The 19,011-nt window shown below is 49.1% G+C and overlaps 1 pseudogene; it reads right to left on the bottom strand.

Annotated features, from left to right (window-relative positions):
• Nucleotides 1–3,017: 3,017 nt before the first annotated feature.
• LOC137311297 (potassium voltage-gated channel subfamily A member 2-like) lies at nt 3,018–4,609 on the bottom strand (annotated as a pseudogene).
• Between the last annotated feature and the right edge of the window lie 14,402 nt (nt 4,610–19,011).

Raw genomic sequence — 19,011 nt, 5'->3', positions numbered from 1 at the left:
TGTAAAAGGCTTAGAGGGTACAAAATTCTTAACGTGCATCCAGGAGAGCTTTTTGAGCCAGCATGTAGAAAGTCCTACAAGAGAGGGGGCGGTACTGGACCTAATTCTAGGGAATGTGGCCGGCCAAGTGGAAGAAGTGCTAGTAGGTGAGCACTTTGGTGACAGTGACCATAATTCGGTGAGATTTAAGGTGGTCATGGAAAAGGACAGGGAGGGGCCGGAAATAAAGGTTCTAAATTGGGGGAAGGCTGATTTTAATAGGATAAGGCAGGATCTGGCCAAAATGGACTGGGATCAGCTGCTTGTAGGAAAATCCGCATCGGAGCAATGGGAGTCTTTCAGAAGGGAGATTGAGACCATACAATGGCAATATGTTCCCGTAAAGGTCAAGGGTGGTTCCAAGAACTCCAGGGAACCTTGGATGTCAGGGGATATACGAGAATGGATTAGGAAAAAAAGGAGGGCTTTTGGCAGATACAAAAGGCTAAAGACGGAGGAAGCCCTAGAGGAGTACAAAAAGTGCAGGGGGATACTTAAAAAAGAAATTAGGAGATCAAGGAGGGGCCATGAAATAACACTGGCGAGCAAAATAAAGGAAAATCCTAAGATGTTTTATAAGTATATTAAGGGTAAGAGGATGACTAGGGAAAAAATAGGGCCCATTAGGGACAAAAATGGCAATCTGTGTGTGGAGCCGGCAGATGTAGGAGGGGTTCTAAATGAATTTTTTGCATCTGTTTTCACTATGGAGAAGGACGATGTAGACATAGAAATACGGCAGGGGGACTGTGATATACTCGAACATATTAACATCGAGCGGGAGGAGGTATTGGCGGTTTTAGCAGGCCTAAAAATGGATAAATCCCCAGGCCCGGACGAAATGTATCCCAGGCTACTGTGTGAGGCAAAGGAGGAGATTGCGGGGGCTCTGACACATATATTCAGAACCTCTCTGGCCACAGGGGATGTGCCAGAGGACTGGAGAACCGCTAATGTAATACCATTATTCAAGAAGGGGAGTAGGGAAAAACCGGGGAACTACAGGCCAGTGAGCCTAACATCAGTGGTAGAAAATTATTGGAAAAAATTCTGAAGGACAAAATTAGTCTCCACTTGGAGAAGCAAGGATTAATCAGGGATAGTCAACATGGCTTTGTCAAGGGAAGATCATGTCTGACTAATTTGATTGAATTTTTTGAGGGGGTGACTAGGCGTGTGGATGAGGGTAACGCAGTGGATGTGGTATACATGGATTTCAGTAAGGCCTTCGATAAAGTCCCCCACAGGAGACTGGTCAAGAAGGTACGAGCCCATGGAATCCAGGGTGCCTTGGCACTTTGGATACAAAACTGGCTTAGTGGCAGAAGGCAGAGGGTGATGGTCGAAGGTTGTTTTTGTGACTGGAAGCCTGTGGCCAGTGGGGTACCACAGGGATCGGTGCTGGGTCCCTTGCTGTTTGTGGTCTACATTAATGACTTGGATATGAATGTAAAAGGTATGATCAGTAAGTTCGCTGATGATACAAAAATTGGTAGGGTGGTAAATAGCGAGGAGGATAGCCTCAGTCTGCAGGACGATATAGATGGGTTGGTCAGATGGGCGGAACAGTGGCAAATGGAATTTAACCCGGAAAAGTGCGAGGTGATGCACTTTGGAGGGACTAACAAGGCAAGGGAATACACAATGAATGGGAGGACCCTAGGCAAGACAGAGGGTCAGAGGGATCTTGGTGTGCAAGTTCACAGATCCCTGAAGGCGGCGGAACAGGTAGATAAGGTGGTAAAGAAGGCATATGGGATACTTGCCTTTATTAGCCGAGGCATAGAATATAAGAGCAAGGAGGTTATGATGGAGCTGTATAAAACACTGGTTAGGCCACAGCTGGAGTACTGTGTGCAGTTCTGGTCGCCACACTACAGGAAGGATGTGATCGCTTTGGAGAGGGTGCAGAGGAGATTCACCAGGATGTTACCAGGGCTGGAGCGCTTCAGCTATGAAGAGAGACTGGGAAGATTGGGTTTGTTTTCCTTGGAGCAGAGGAGGCTGAGGGGGGACATGATTGAGGTGTACAAAATTATGAGGGGCACAGATAGGATGGATACTAAGGAGCTTTTTCCCTTCGTTGAGGGTTCTATAACAAGGGGACATAGATTCAAGGTAAAAGGCGGGAGGTTTAGAGGAGATTTGAGAAAGAACTTTTTCACCCAGAGGGTGGTTGGAGTCTGGAACTCACTGTCTGAAAGGGTTGTGGAGGCAGGAACCCTCACAACATTCAAGAAGCATTTGGATGAGTACTTGAAATGCCATAGCATACAAGGCTACGGACCAAATGCTGGAATATGGGATTAGAGTAGACAGGGCTGATGGCCGGCGCGGACACGATGGGCCGAAGGGCCTCTATCCGTGCTGTATAACTCTATGACTCTATGACTCTATGACTCTGAGTAACCAGGAAGCATCGCATCTGGACCGGGTGACTTGTCTACTTTGAGTACTGCCAATCTTTTAAGTACCCCCTCTGTATCTACAGGGAGAGGGGAACGGGGAGTGGGGAGAGGTGGGGAGAGGTGGGGAGAGGTGGAGCGGGGGAGCGGGGGAGCAGGGGGAGCGGGGAGAGCGGGGAGAGGGGGAGCGGGGAGAGGGGGAGCGGGGAGAGGGGGAGCGGGGCACAGGGAGAGGGGCACAGGTTGTCAAGCTGAGCCACTTTAATGGTGGTTTCCATGGTTTCTCTACCTCCAGCTGCACACCTGGTCACCAGATGCAGGAACTGGAGGCTCCAGTGTTATTTGGGTTTCTCTAAAGTTAGCAGCGCCTCACTCGAGTGTTTAATGCAACAGTGCCGTGTATTCGGATGTGTGGGGAGGGTTGAACAGGACAGAGTTACTGTTTGATCTTTTTACACTCAGATACAGACACTAAAAGCCACACAGACAGTGAGCAGACGATGAACAAGAGAGCAGTGAGGTGAGATGAGAGGGCTCTGCCCCCTGGTGTTGAGACATGTTGCCATGGGACACTCACACATCACTCAGCATCTTGGTGATGTTCACAGAGTTGGTGTTTGATAAAGTGCAATTGTCAGTGTGCTCCGGGGAGTTTCGAGCACTGCCCACCCCCTCCTGGGTCTCCGTGTACTCGCACTTGCTGATGCTGGAAATGCTGTTGCTCTTCCTCAGATTGCTGGTGGATGGCACAGTTGGGCAACTTTTCACATGCAGGTCCAGGGCTTGTTCCTCATTCTCCGTCTCCCGGTGGGAGAAGTAGTTAAAGTTGGAGACGATAACGGGCACAGGGAGCGCGATGGTCAGCACACCCGCGATGGCGCAGAGAGAGCCCACAATCTTGCCCCCTATGGTTATGGGGCACACGTCTCCGTAACCCACCGTTGTCATGGACACCACCGCCCACCAGAAGGCGTGAGGGATGCTGGAGAACTGGGTCTCGGGCTCGTCCACCTCGGCGAAGTAGACAGCACTGGAGAAGAGGATGACTCCGATGAAGAGGAAGAAGATGAGGAGCCCCAGCTCCCTCATGCTGGCCTTCAGGGTCTGCCCGAGGATCTGCAGCCCTTTGGAGTGTCTGGAGAGCTTGAAGATCCTGAAGACCCTGACCAGCCGGATGATGCGGAGGATGGCCAGAGACATGGCCTGCTGCCCGTTGCCCACTTCCTGCTGCTGCCCGTTGCCCACTTCCTGCTGCTGCCCGTTGCCCACTTCCTGCTGCTGCCCGTTGCCCACTTCCTGCTGCTGCCCGTTGCCCACTTCCTGCTGCTGCCCGTTGCCCATTTCCTGCTGCTGCCAGTTCTGTGCCCAACATGATGATATAGGGGATGATGGCCACAATATCTATGATGTTCATGATGTTTCTAAAGAAGCCGGGTTTGCTGGGACAAGCAAACAACCTAACCAGGAACTCGAAGGAGAACCAGATGATGCACAGGGTCTTGACGATGAAGAAGGGGTCGTTAAAGGTGGGGGAAATGATAGGGAACTGTGTCATTGAGATACTGACGCCTGGCTCCAGCTGCAATCTCTTTTGCATTTCTAAATACAGGCAGTGTTTCAAGGCAGAAACTGACGATGGAGATAAGAATGACCATGACAGATACGATGGCGATAAGCCGAGCCGGGCCCGAGCTCTCGGGGCACTCAAAGAGCAGCCAGATCTGGCGCTGGAATTCATTCTCAGGTCAAGGCCGCTCCTCCTCCTTGATAAAACCCTTGTCCTCTCTGAACATCTCCATGGCCTCCTCCCCCAGCTCGTAGAAGCGTATCTCCTCCGAGAAAATATCCAGGGGCACATTGGCAGGTCTCCGCAGCCTCCCACCCGACTGGTAGTAATACAGGATGGCGTCAAAACTTGGCCGCTTCCTGTCAAAGAAATACTCGTTCCTCAGGGGGTCAAAGTAGCCCATCCTCTTCTTGGGCTCCCCCAGCAGGGTATCAGGAAACTGGGCCAAGGTCCTGAGCTGGGTCTCGAAGCGAAGCCCCGAGATGTTGATCACCACCCGCTCACAGCACTCGTGATCCAGCTTCAGTTCATACGAGCCCTGGGGCTGGATAGGGAGAGCGGCCAACTCATCATCATTGTCTCCTGAGGCCACGGTCATCTTGCTGGGGGAACCAAGGCTTCGCTCGCTGGGGAGCTGAAAGCAAGGGCCCTCGTAGAGCTGGAATGTTGTCTTCTTGGGTATGGGTTGCCCCGGTAAAGGGTGAATAGGTAACTGGGACACTTCGCAATCCCAAGATATTGCAATGCTACAATTAACTGAATTTTGAAAGCTGGTACAAGCCACTCACTGGGGACTTAGAGTTAGTGGGTCCCGGAGTGAGGGGGGGGGGTCCCGGAGTGAGGGGGGGGGGGTCCCGGAGTGAGTGGGGGGGTCCCGGAGTGAGTGGGGGGGTCCCGGAGTGAGTGGGGGGTCCTGGAGTGAGGGGGGGTCCCGGAGTGAGGGGGGGGGTCCCGGAGTGAGGGGGGGGTCCTGGAGTGAGTGGGGGGGTCCCGGAGTGAGGGGGGGTCCCGGAGTGAGGGGGGGGGTCCCGGAGTGAGGGGGGGGTCCCGGAGTGAGGGGGGGGGTCCCGGAGTGAGGGGGGGGTCCCGGAGTGAGGGGGGGGTCGAGGAGTGAGGGGGGGGGTCGAGGAGTGAGGGGGGGTCCCGGAGTGAGGGGGGGGTCCCGGAGTGAGGGGGGGGTCCTGGAGTGAGGGGGGGGTCCTGGAGTGAGGGGGGGGTCCTGGAGTGAGGGGGGGGTCCTGGAGTGAGGGGGGGGTCGAGGAGTGAGGGGGGGGTCGAGGAGTGAGGGGGGGGTCGAGGAGTGAGGGGGGGGGTCGAGGAGTGAGGGGGGGGTCGAGGAGTGAGGGGGGGGGTCGAGGAGTGAGGGGGGGGTCCCGAGGAGTGAGGGGGGGTCCCGAAGAGTGAGGGGGGGGTCCCGAAGAGTGAGGGGGGGGTCCCGAAGAGTGAGGGGGGGGTCGAAGAGTGAGGGGGGGGTCGAAGAGTGAGGGGGGGGGTCGAGGAGTGAGGGGGGGTCCCGGAGTGAGGGGGGTCCCGGAGTGAGGGGATCCGGTTCTTGCTCCTTTTTGATGAGGCAGCACTTACTGGAATATCCTTGAGATCCTGATTTACAGTTTTCTAGACATGACTTTAAAGTCCATCCAACAAAAGGCCTGGGGCCTATGGACACAGTTCAAGAAATGCCTTGGAGCTGGGAGATGTTGTGACAGGAAACGTGTGGACTCAGCCAGCTCAGCACGACTATAAAAACAAACAAGATGCTGGATAAGCAAATGATAAGAATGCCTCATGTCCACAGGAGTCGTCACATAATCTGTATCAACAGAGAGAGAAAAGTGTTATTCAGGCTGGAACTCAGCCTCGGGAGGAGAGAGGGGCAGAGAGCAGGGAGGGTGAAGGAGAGAGGGGCAGAGAGCAGGGAGGGTGAAGGAGAGAGGGGCAGAGAGCAGGGAGGGTGAAGGAGAGAGGGGCAGAGAGCAGGGAGGGTGACGGAGAGAGAGGGAGAGAGCAGGGAGGGTGAAGGAGAGAGAGGGAGAGCGCAGGGAGGGTGAAGGAGAGAGAGGGAGAGAGCAGGGAGGGTGAGGGAGAGAGGGGCAGAGAGCAGGGAGGGTGAAGGAGAGAGAGGGGCAGAGAGCAGGGAGGGTGAAGGAGAGAGAGGGGCAGAGAGCAGGGAGGGTGAAGGAGAGAGGGGGCAGAGAGCAGGGAGGGTGAAGGAGAGAGGGGGCAGAGAGCAGGGAGGGTGAAGGAGAGAGGGGGCAGAGAGCAGGGAGGGTGAAGGAGAGGGGGCAGAGAGCAGGGAGGGTGAAGGAGAGGGGGCAGAAAGCAGGCACTTGAGAATACAAGTAATCGGAGCAGGAGTAGGCCATTCGGCCCCTCGAGCCTGCTCCGCCATTCAATCAGATCATGGCTGATCTTCAACCTGAAATCCATGTTCCCGCCCAATCCCCAGATTCCTTGATTCCCCGAGAGTCTGAAATTGTCTCTCAGTCTTTAATGTTAAATTGGATAACCAGGTGGTGAAGGATCGAATACTGGAGCCTGGTCTTTAGTTGTTTCCAAGCCTTTATTCACTGAGATTCCCCTTACACACAACCCACACCCTCAATAAGCTCTCCTATAAAATGGATACAAGAGAGACTCCCCAATCGATACCCACCGCCTGAATACAATTACTACTCACTGATATAAATCATACAATTATCAGATTCCCTTCTCTCTCTTTAAATAAAATTTAATAAAAGACTTTATATGTGTAGTACAAACAAAAATTTCAAAAATCAAAACCTTCCACTCTGTCCAATTTATACTATTCACACTATTACATTGTGAGGTGACCCTTCTCCAGGACCTCTTATAATGTCTTTGTACGTTTACCTCTTTTAGTAAAACAATCCGACCATTGATGGAGTGAATCCACCCATTTAATTTTAGAGATTTCCTTTCTCTCCAGCATTTGTTTCGAGCAGCGAGGTCAATCTTTTCTCACTTATTTTTTGTAGCATGTATCCCACACTGACCGATTGTTTGCATAACATTCACTGGGTATACTATCTTTAGTACTCCCATTCAACAGGATGTCACTCAAAATATTTCCCAAATAGAATCCCATATCCACTATGTCTACAAGACCCAGTGTTTCAGCAGGCAGAGTACTTTAAAAAACCCTTTTTATTTTCTTAGCTTCCCATTCTCACCCATAAGAAACACCATGAAACCAGCTGCACTAGAATCCCCAACGGGAAGATTAGCATGAGAAGCATCGCTAATGATAACTGGCTTCACTTTCTTTGGGTCACCTCAGGATGGAAACTTAAGTACACATTTATCTATATTTAATTTTCGTAATGTTCTCTTTGCCCTTAAAACATTCTCGATTATGGGATGTTTCATTGACGTACTTAACACCAAAACAAGCATCTGATCTAGTCTGAGTTCAACTGACCAATCAAGCTTTGTAATTGCTCTGTCTCTTCTTTCAATATAACATCCTCTTTCTGTGACGACCGAGTCCGATTCACTGGGACGGGAGTCTCACTCTCGAAATAGACTGTTGATTTAAAGTTAAACCAGACCCACTCTGCTTAATACCTAAACCAATAGATTTAAAAGCCCCACAGACCTGACTCCCAATTTTAAATTCTACTCTAATCTTATTAATGACGAATTTCTCAAATTCTACAGTACCACCCCGTGAGAAATCACCAACATGCATCATGAAGCAAGCCTGAAAGTTTTCCGTTATGGTACCAATAAAATATTGCGGAATCTGATTTTAGTTGAACACAATCTGTTTTCAGCAAAACAGATCTCACTGAAAAATACTGTACCCTGGAGCATTGCTCAGGCCATTGACGCATTTGTTTAGTTTCCATAGTTTTCCTTCCGCATCTGCTGCCTCTTTAGGCGGTTTCAGAAACACTTCTCTCTGAAAAGTATCTTTTATGTCAACTGACCGACACTCCCATGAAAATGTTGCCAAAAGAGCCAAAAATATTTTTAAGATTACCTTTCCAGCAGTCGGAGATTCCACTCGAACATCGGAATCACCCAGTTTCTCTTCAAAACCCCTAGCTACCAATCTCGTTTTAGCCTCATCAGTCCCATCTGCGAGGGCTTTTTCAGTACAAACCCATCTATGTGATGAAGCTAGTGGACCCTTATCTGGTACCTCAGAATAAACTCCAGATTCTTTCCAACTCTCTAACTCCCTTTGTTTTACCTCTCTTACTCACTTATCCTCAAGTTTATTGGCAGCTACCAAAACTTCACGATCATGAGGACTTCTGCTTCTAGTTCTGTTACGTGACTGTTCTGTGGTCTTTGTTTCATTGTCTGATCTAGTCAAGCTACATCCTATACTTCCACTTTTATGTCTGTAGGGACTACTACTGCGAGATCTCCCTTTTTCATCTCTAGTTCGTGATCGTTTTCTGACATGAGATTCACTTCCGGACTCCCTCTCACTACTTGTACTCTGCTTTCACACTCTTCACTCTTTTACCCCATTCTGCCAGTCCATGGCCATCATCCTGAACATTCAACCAACATTTAAACCTACCAGTAGCTTTGCTTGTACGTCCCAAAATGGTTGCATCCTTCCATTCATTAGTTCCCTCTGGAACATATGTCGCCCGTGTCCCCACTTTGGGTAATTGTTCTGTGGATGTGATCGCTCTGTCATGTGTTTCTTCATCACTCACATTACCATTGTCCAGCCCTTGATCTACCTCAATCTTTTCCTCTGGAACCTTATCAAAAACATCATGAACATCTGAGGCACAAGGTGCCTCGTTTACTCCTATCAACTGCTCAGAGTCTGAGATTTGATAATTAATTCCAATTAATTGTGAGGAATGAACCTTTACAGTTTGATTGCCATGTTGGACAATTACTGTTTTACCATCACCACCTATTACCTTACCAGGGCCTTTCCATTCCATGACCCTCTCTTTTATAGTATACCAAATCTCCTGAATTGAACTCTGTCTCAGATGGTCCAATATGATGCCTCAGTGCTCGACGAATTTTCTCTGATACCTCAGCCCTGATAATAGCCTGTCTCCCTGCATGCATAGCATTTAAATGCTCAGAAAAAGTGGCATTAATTGTAGCACCTTCTAAAGCAGGAGGATTATCACAAAGAACAGAAGGTCATTTGGGATTGTGGCCATAGACCAGTTGGGAAGGACTATATCCTCCAACCATCTGAAGGGAATTCTTTGCCTGAACTTCCCATGTTAGGGCAGTTGACAATTTACACTCCGTTCAATCAGCCTAAATTTGATGCACCATGCTATCAATCACAGTGTGATTCCTTTCACAAAGACCATCGCTAAAAGGGTTCTCAGCTGTTATATTCATGACAATTATATTCATAATCTCACACATATCTCTGAACTCCGCATTAGCGAGTTCACCTCCATTATCGGCCAAATATTTTGCTGGTGTCCCAAGTCCAGTCCCTATCCATTTTTCCATAATTTTATCTAGAATAACCTTCTTCTCCTTACTGTATATTAGTGTAGAAATACTAAATCTCATAGCCAGGTCAATAAAATATAAGATGAAAACATTTCTGTCTTTGTCCCATACCTTTAGATCCATGGCAACTACCTCGTTAAAGTCAGGTGATAACAGAACACTCACAATGGGATGTGGGGCGTCCGTTTATACTTCTTACAGATTTCACAGTTCTCACTAATCTCAAATGTTCCTCATCAACTACACCTGCATCTTTTAGCAGGATCTTTAAACGTTGATAAGTAGGGTGGGCAAATTGACTCTGTAACTTTAAGACAATTCTTTTTTTCTCTCTCTTATCCTTATTGCCTGATGCCGTTAATACTTGCCCAACACACTGATGAGAAACATCAGGTTTTATTAAGGGGATACAATGATGCCCTGACTGGGTAAACTGAAAATTAACCCATTTCCCAATAATGTTCCATGTCAAGTTTCATTTTTGCCTTTTTCATGGAACGTTTACCCAAAAGCAGAGGTATCTCACCAGAGACTATATCCATACCTATAAAATGGCTTACTCCAGCCACCTTACATGGAATTACCACTCTCTCCAGTAACCTCAAGATTTTGTCATCTCCAAACCTAAAACATGTAGAACTTTGATATTCCTTAACCTTGCCTCGATCCTCACTACTTAGTGAATCAAGATAACATTTTACCCAATCTACCCCGCACACAGTTGAAGTACATGCACTAACATCGCACAATTAAAGGAATCCGCAACTAATACATTCATCACAGGATTAAAACTCCTTGTGACCAGTGTAATCTGTTCACATTCATCATTATCTTCATCCTCTTCCTCAGAACTACTTTCTTCATGCATCATTTCAAAGACCCTGTGTCTTCACTTTGGGCAATTCACCTCACAATGGTACTTAGAGTCACATCTAAAGCATCTCCTGATTTTTCCTTGGGCATTCCTGGGATTCATTCCCTGTTATTACTGTCCCAATCTTGTCTTCTGTTGATATAACTGGATTTGTGGTAGCTGCTTTCATCATCAATCTAGCTGTCTTTAATCCTTCCATCATATTGATGTCTGCGTCCGGTCTCTTGAAAATTTTGAAACCTGGCCTGGTGCCTGCGTTTAGTATCTGGAACATTTTGAAACCCGTTGACCAGTGAATCTTCCATTCTTTGTGTTACAGCGGAAGACCCCATTTGTTCCATGAAGGCTGAAGGGAATGACTGTTTCCCCAGGAATCTCCTTAAGGCAGCAGACATTTGATCCAATGGAGTCTCCTTTTCTGAGAACTGGATGCCAGTTAGGACCTGTTGCCTGTCCATGAGACACCTTAGCACAATCCAGTAATTTAAACACTGGTACCGATCCAGGGAGTCCCAATTGGAACTTTGTCAACTTTTTGTACAATTTGTTAAAGTCCATAACATACTCTTCCATTGAATGACCGTCCATTTTCCAAAATCTATCAAATGCTGACCAGGCCTCATAGGCACTTAACAGGTCATCTTTCTTGTAGATTTGATCCAGAAATTCTATTAGAAAAGTAAAACCTTCATCATTATCCAAAAGATCTGCATCCATCTCAGGAAATACCTTACTTAAGATTTTACTTTGTTCAGGAAGCAACAACGGCCAAGGCCATGCCTTGTTTTCTCTGTGGTAGAGCAGTGATCCGTGTCCACATATCAACCTCATTCTTCCACTGGTCACACGGTTCAAACTCCGAGAACATCGGAGGCAAATCGGACCTCGACCATTCAAACTTGCTTTCTGCCATTTCCAACAATGGCCACTAGACTTTCAAGTTTTAAGGAACAAAAAAAAATCGTAGTTTCCAACAGCCACTTTTAGACAACCATCCTCTGCTGCCGTGTTAAAATTGGATGGCCAGGTGGTGAAGGATGGAATACTGGAGCCTGGTCTTTAGTTGTTTCCAAGCCTTTATTCACAGAGATTCCCCTTACACACACACCACACCCTAGAAAAACTCTCCTGTAAAAAAGATACAAGAGAGTCCCCGATCGATACCCACCATCTGAATACAATTAACACTCATTGATATAAATCATACAATTAACATTTAATATACTCATCAACTGAGCCTCCACAGCCCTCTGGGGTAGAGAATTCCAAAGATTCACCACCCTCTGAGTGAAGAAATTCCTCCTAATCTCAGTCCTAAATGGCCAACCCCTTATCCTGAGACTATGCCCCCTAATTCTAGACTCTCCAGCCAGGGGAAACATCCTCTCAGCATCTACCCTGTCAAGCCCTCTTAGAATCTTGTATGTTTCAATGAGATCACCTCTCATTCTTCTAAACTCGAGAGTATAGGCCCATTCTACTCAGTCTGTTCTCAGGACAACCCTCTCATCCCAGGAATCAATCCACTGAACTTCCATTGCACCGCCTCTAAGGCAAGTATATCCTTCCTTAGGTAAGGAGACCAAAGCTGTACACAGTACACCAGATGTGGTCTCACCAAAGCCCTGTACAATTGCAGCAAGACTTCCTTACTCTTGTACTCCAACACTCTTGAAATAAAGGCCAACGTACCATTTGCCTTCCTAATTGCTTGCTGAACTTGTATGCTAACTTTTTGTGTAAGAACATAAGAACATAAGAAATAGGAGCAGGAGCAGGAGTAGGCCAATCGGCCCCTCGAGCCTGCTTTGCCATTCAATAAGATCATGGCTGATCTGATCCTAACCTCAAATCTAAATTCATGTCCAATTTCCTGCCCGCTCCCCGTAACCCCTAATTCCCTTTACTTCTAGGAAACTGTCTATTTCTGTTTTAAATTTATTTAATGATGTAGCTTCCACAGCTTCCTGGGGCAGCAAATTCCACAGACCTACTACCCTCTGAGTGAAGAAGTTTCTCCTCATCTCAGTTTTGAAAGAGCAGCCCCTTATTCTAAGATTATGCCCCCTAGTTCTAGTTTCACCCATCCTTGGGAACATCCTTACCGCATCCACCCGATCAAGCCCCTTCACAATCTTATATGTTTCAATAAGATCGCCTCTCATTCTTCTGAACTCCAATGAGTAGAGTCCCAATCTACTCAACCTCTCCTCATATGTCCGCCCCCTCATCTCTGGGATTAACCGAGTGAACCTTCTTTGTACTGCCTCGAGAGCAAGTGTGTCTTTTCTTAAGTATGGAGACCAAAACTGTATGCAGTATTCCAGGTGCGGTCTCACCAATACCTTATATAACTGCAGCAATATCATCAGCTTATATATCATTAGCAAACATACATTACACTCGGTCCCTTCATCTAAATCATTAATGTAGATTGTAAACAGCTGAGGCCCAAGCACTGATCCTTGCGGCACCCCACTAGTTACAGCCTGACAACCTGAGAATGACCCGTTTATCTCCACTCTCTGTTTTCTGTAAGCTGACATACGAATTAAGAGCAATTCGGCCCCTCTCTGCTCTGCCATTTGATAAGATCACGGCCAATCTGATTGTGACCTCAACTCTACTTTTCCGACTACCCACTATAGCCTTTGACTCCCTTGTTAATCAGGAATCTATCTAACTCAGCCTTAAAATATTCACTGACCCTGCCTCCACCGCTCTCTGGGGAAGGGAGTCCCACAGACTCACGACCCTCAGAGAGAAACAATTTCTCCTCATCTCCCCTTATTTTTAAACTGTGGCCCCTAGTTCTAGTCTCTCCCACAAGGGGAAACATCCTCTCAGCATCTACCCCTTCTGGTCCCCTCATGATCTTCTATGTTTCAATAAGATCACCTCTCATTCTTCTAAACTCCAGTGTATACAGGCCCAACTTGTCCAACCTTTCCTCAGAAGATAACCCCCTCATCCCAGGAATCAGTCGAGTGAACCTTCTCTGAACCACCTCCAAAGCAATTATGTCCTTTCTTAAATAAGGAGACCAAAACTGCACACAGTATTCTAGATGTGCTCTCACCAATGCCCTGTACAACTGGAGCAAAACATCTCGACTTTTATATTCCATTCCCCTTGCAATAAATGACAACATTCCATTTGCTTTCCTAATCACTTGCTGTACCTGCAGACTAATTTTTTGTGATTTGTGTACTGGGACACCCAGATCCCTCTGTACCTCAGAGTTCTGCAATCTCTCTCCATTTAAATAATATACTGCTTTTCTATTCCTCCTGCCAAAGTGGACAAGTTCACATTTTCCCACATTATACTCCCTCTGCCAAATTTTTGCCCACTCACTGAACCTATCTATATCCAATCCTGTATCCATGCTAATATATTACCCCAACCCCATGAGCTCTTGTGCAACAACCTCTTGTGTGGCACCTTATCGAATGCCTTTGGAAATCCAAATATACTACATCCACTGGTTCCCCTTAACCTGCCCTGCTAGTTACACCCTCAAAAAACTCTAATAGATTTGACAAAAATGATTTCCTTTTCATGCTGACTCTGCCTATTATGATTTTCTAAGTGCCCCGTTCTTAATAATGGATTCCAGCATTTTCCTGACGACTGATGTCAGGCTAACTGGCCTGTAGTTCCCTGTTTTCACTCTCCCTCCTTTCTTGAAAGCATTGTTACATTTGCTACCTTCCAATCTGCTGGGACCGTTCGAGAATCTAGAGAATTTTGGAAGATCACAACCAATGCATCCACTGTCTCTGCAGCCACCTCTTTTAGAGAGGGTGAAGGAGAGAGGGGGAGAGATCAGGGAGGGTGAAGGAGAGAGGGGCAGAGAGCAGGGAGGGTGAAGGAGAGAGGGGCAGAGAGCAGTGAGGGTGAAGGAGAGAGGGGCAGAGAGCAGGGAGGGTGAAGGAGAGAGGGGCAGAGAGCAGGGAGGGTGAAGGAGAGAGGGGCAGAGAGCAGGGAGGGTGAAGGAGAGAGGGGCAGAGAGCAGGGAGGGTGAAGGAGAGAGGGGCAGAGAGCAGGGAGGGTGAAGGAGAGAGGGGCAGAGAGCAGGGAGGGTGAAGGAGAGAGGGGCAGAGAGCAGGGAGGGTGAAGGAGAGAGGGGCAGAGAGCAGGGAGGGTGAAGGAGAGAGGGGCAGAGAGCAGGGAGGGTGAAGGAGAGAGGGGCAGAGAGCAGGGAGGGTGAAGGAGAGAGGGGCAGAGAGCAGGGAGGGTGAAGGAGAGAGGGGCAGAGAGCAGGGAGGGTGAAGGAGAGAGGGGCAGAGAGCAGGGAGGGTGAAGGAGAGAGGGAGAGAGCAGGGAGGGTGAAGGAGAGAGGGGCTGAGGGCGGGGAGGGTGAAAGAGAGAGGGGCTGAGAGCAGGGAGGGTGAAGGAGAGAGGGGCAGAGAGCAGGGAGGGTGACGGAGAGAGGGGCAGAGAACAGGGAGGGTGAAGGAGAGAGGGGCAGAGAGCAGGGAGGGTGAAGGAGAGAGAGGGAGAGAGCAGGGAGGGTGAAGGAGAGAGGGGCAGAGAGCAGGGAGGGTGAAGGAGAGAGGGCAGAGAGCAGGGAGGGTGAAGGAGAGAGGGGCAGAGAGCAGGGAGGGTGAAGGAGAGTGGGGTAGAGAGCAGGAAGGGTGAAGGAGAGGGGGGCAGGGAGCAGGGAGGGTGAAGGAGAGGGGGGCAGAGAGCAGGGAGGGTGAAGGAGAGAGGGGCAGAGAGCAGGGAGAGTGAAGGAGAGAGAGGGAGAGAGCAGGGAGGGTGAAGGAGAGAGGGAGAGAGCAGGGAGGGTGAAGGAGAGAGGGGCAGAGAGCAGGGAGGGTGAAGGAGAGAGGGGCAGAGAGCAGGGAGAGTGAAGGAGAGAGAGGGAGAGAGCAGGGAGGGTGAAGGAGAGAGGGGCAGAGAGCAGCGAGGGTGAAGGAGAGAGGGGCAGAGAGCAGGGAGGGTGGAAGAGAGAGGGGCTGAGGGTGGGGAGGTTGAAGGAGAGGAGGCAGAGGGTGGATTTGCTGAACGAGATGGGCCGATACGGGTACGATGGTGGTTATGTTACTGGGCTAGTAATCTAGAGTCATGAGTTCAAATCCTGCCACGGCAGCTGGGGAATTTAAATTCAATTAATTAAATAAAATCTGGAATAAAAAAAAACAACCGGATTGTCATAAAAACCCATCCAGTTCACTAATGTCCTTTAGGGAAGGAAACCTGCCGTCCTTACCCGGTCTGGCCTATATGTGACTCCAGACCCACAGCAATGTGGTTGATTCTTAATTGCCCTCTGAAATGGCCTAGCAAGCCACTCAGTTGTAAAATCTCGCTACGAAAAGTCATAATAAGAATAAAACCGGACGGACCACCCGGCATCGGACCACTAGGCACCGGACACGACAACGGCAAAACACCAAGCCCAGTCGACCCTGCAAGGTCCTCCTTACTAACATCTGGGGACTTGTGCCAAAATTGGGAGAGCTGTCCCACAGACTAGTCAAGCAACAGCCTGACATAGCCATACTCACAGAATTATACCTTTCAGCCAACGTCCCAGACTCGTCCATCACCATCCCTGGGAATGTCCTGTCCCACCGGCAGGACAGACCCACCAGAGGTGGCGGTACAGTGATATACAGTCAGGAGGGAGTGGCCCTGGGAGTCCTCAACATTGACTCTGGACCCCATGAAATCTCATGGCATCAGGTCAAACATGGGCACAGAAACCTCCTGCTGATTACCACCTACCGTCCTCCCTCAGCTGATGAATCAGTCCTCCTCCATGTTGAGCACCACTTGGAGGGAGCACTGAGGGTAGCAAGGGCACAAAATGTACTCTGGGTGGGGGACTTCAATGTCCATCACCAAGAGTGGCTCGGTAGCACCACTACTGACCGAGCTGGCCGAGTCCTGAAGGACACAGCTGCCAGACTGGGCCTGCGGCAGGTGGTGAGCGAACCAACACGAGGGAAAAACTTACTTGACTTCGTCCTCACCAATCTACCTGTCACAAATGCATCTGTCTGTGACAGTATTGGTAGGAGTGACCACCGCACAGTCCTCGTGGAGATGAAGTCCCGTCTTCACACTGAGGACACCATCCAACGTGTTGTGTGGCACTACCACCGTGCTAAATGGGATAGATTCAGAACAGATCTAGCAGCTAAAAACTGGGCATCCATGAGGCGCTGTGGGCCATCAGCAGCAGCAGAATTGTATTCCAGCACAATCTGTAACCTCATGGCCCGGCATATTCCTCACTCTACCATTACCAACAAGCCAGGGGATCAACCCTGGTTCAATGAGGAGTGCAGAAGAGCATGCCAGGAGCAGCACCAGACGTACCTAAAAATGAGGTGCCAACCTGGTGAAGCTACAACTCAGGACTACATGCATGCTAAACAGCGGAAGCAACATGCTATAGACAGAGCTAAGCGATTCCACAACCAACGGATCAGATCAAAGCTCTGCAGTCCTGCCACATCCAGTCGTGAATGGTGGTGGACAATTAAACAACTAACGGGAGGAGAAGGCTCCGTGAACATCCCCATCCTCAATGATGGCGGAGTCCAGCACAAGGCAGAAGCGTTTGCAACCATCTTCAGTCAGAAGTGCCGAGTGGATGATCCATTTCAGCCTCCTCCCGATATCCCCACCATCACAGAAGCCAGTCTTCGGCCAATTCGATTCACTCCACATGATATCAAGAAATGGCTGAGTGCACTGGATACAACAAAGGCTATGGGCCCCGACAACATCCTGGCTGTAGTGCTGAAGATTTGTGCTCCAGAACAAGCTGCGCCTCTAGCCAAGCTGTTCCAGTACAGCTACAACACTGGCATCTACCCGACAATGTGGAAAATTGCCCAGGTATGTCCAGTCCACAAAAAGCAGCACAAATCCAATCCGGCCAATTACTGCCCCATCAGTCTACTCTCAATCATCAGCAAAGTGATGGAAGGTGTTGTCGACAGTGCTATCAAGTGGCACTTACTCACCAATAACCTGCTCACCGATGCTCAGTTTGGGTTCCGTCAGGACCACTCGGCTCCAGACCTCATTGCAGCCTTGGTCCAAATATGGACAGAAGAGCTGAATTCCAGAGGTGAGGTGAGAGTGACTGCCCTTGACATCAAGGCAGCATTTGACTGAGTGTGGCACCAAGGAGCCCTAGTAAAATTGAAGTCAATGGGAATGAGGCGGAAAACTCTCCAGTGGCTGGAGTCATACCTCGCACAAAGGAAGATGGTAGTGGTTGTTGGAAGCCAATCATCTCAGCCCCAGGACATTCTGCAGGAGTTCCTTAGGGCAGTGTCCTAAGCCCAACCATCTTCAGCTGCTTCATCAATGACCTTCCCTCCATCATAAGGTCAGAAATGGGCATGTTGTTTTTTCTCTTTTTTTTATTCATTCATGGGATGTGGGCGTCGCTGGTGAGGCCGGCATTTATTGCCCATCACTAATTGCCCTTGAGAAGGTGGTGGTGAGCCGCCTTCTTGAACCGCTGCAGTCCGTGTGGTGAAGGTTCTCCCACAGTGCGGTTAGGAAGGGAGTTCCAGGATTTTGACCCAGCGACGATGAAGGAACGGCGATATATTTCCAAGTCGGGATGGTGTGTGACTTGGAGGGGAACGTGCAGGTGGTGTTGTTCCCATGTGCCTGCTGCCCTTGTCCTTCTAGGTGGTAGAGGTCAGCAAACATCCCCTTTCTGACCCATGATGGAGGGAAGGTCATTGATGAAGCAGCTGAAGATGGTTGGGCCTAGGACACTGCCCTGAGGAACTCCTGCAGCAATGTCCTGGGGCTGAGATGATTGGCCTCCAACAACCACTACCATCTTCCTTTGTGCTCGGTATGACTCCAGCCGCTGGAGAGATTTCCCCCTGATTCCCATTGACTTCAATTTTACTCAGGCTCCTTGGTGCCACACTCGGTCCAATGCTGCTGGTGATTGCACAGTGTTCAGTTTCATTCACAACCCCTCAAATAATGAAGCAGTCCGTGCCCGCATGCAGCAAGACCTGGACAACATCCAGGCTTGGGCTCATAAGTGGCAAGTAACATTCGCGCCAGACAAGTGCCAGGCAATGACCATCTCCAACAAGAGAGAGTCTAACCACCTCCCCTTGACGTTCAACGGCATTACCATCGCCGAATCCCCCACCATCAACATCCTGGGGGTCACCATTGACCAGAAACTTAACTGGACCAGCCAAAAAATACTGTGGCTACAAGAGCAGGTCAGAGGCTGGGTATTCTGTGGCGAGTGACTCACCTCCTGACTCCCCAAAGCCTTTCCACCATCTACAAGGCACAAGTCAGGAGTGTGATGGAATACTCTCCACTTGCCTGGATGAGTGCAGCTCCAAAAACACTCAAGAAGCTCGACACCATCCAGGACAAAGCAGCCCGCTTGATTGGCACCCCATCCACCACCCTAAAGATTCATAAGAACATAAGAAATAGGAGCAGGAATAGGCCAATCGGCCCCTCGAGCCTGCTTTGCCATTCAATAAGATCATGGCTGATCTGATCCTAACCTCAAATCTAAATTCATGTCCAATTTTCTGCCCGCTCCCCGTAACCCCTAATTCCCTTTACTTCTAGGAAACTGTCTATTTCTGTTTTAAATTTATTTAATGATGTAGCTTCCACAGCTT

The sequence above is a fragment of the Heptranchias perlo genome, unplaced genomic scaffold (genome assembly GCF_035084215.1).
Source record: "Heptranchias perlo isolate sHepPer1 unplaced genomic scaffold, sHepPer1.hap1 HAP1_SCAFFOLD_321, whole genome shotgun sequence".
Lineage (NCBI taxonomy): Eukaryota > Metazoa > Chordata > Chondrichthyes > Hexanchiformes > Hexanchidae > Heptranchias > Heptranchias perlo.
This window is presented reverse-complemented; position numbering and strand designations above follow the sequence as displayed.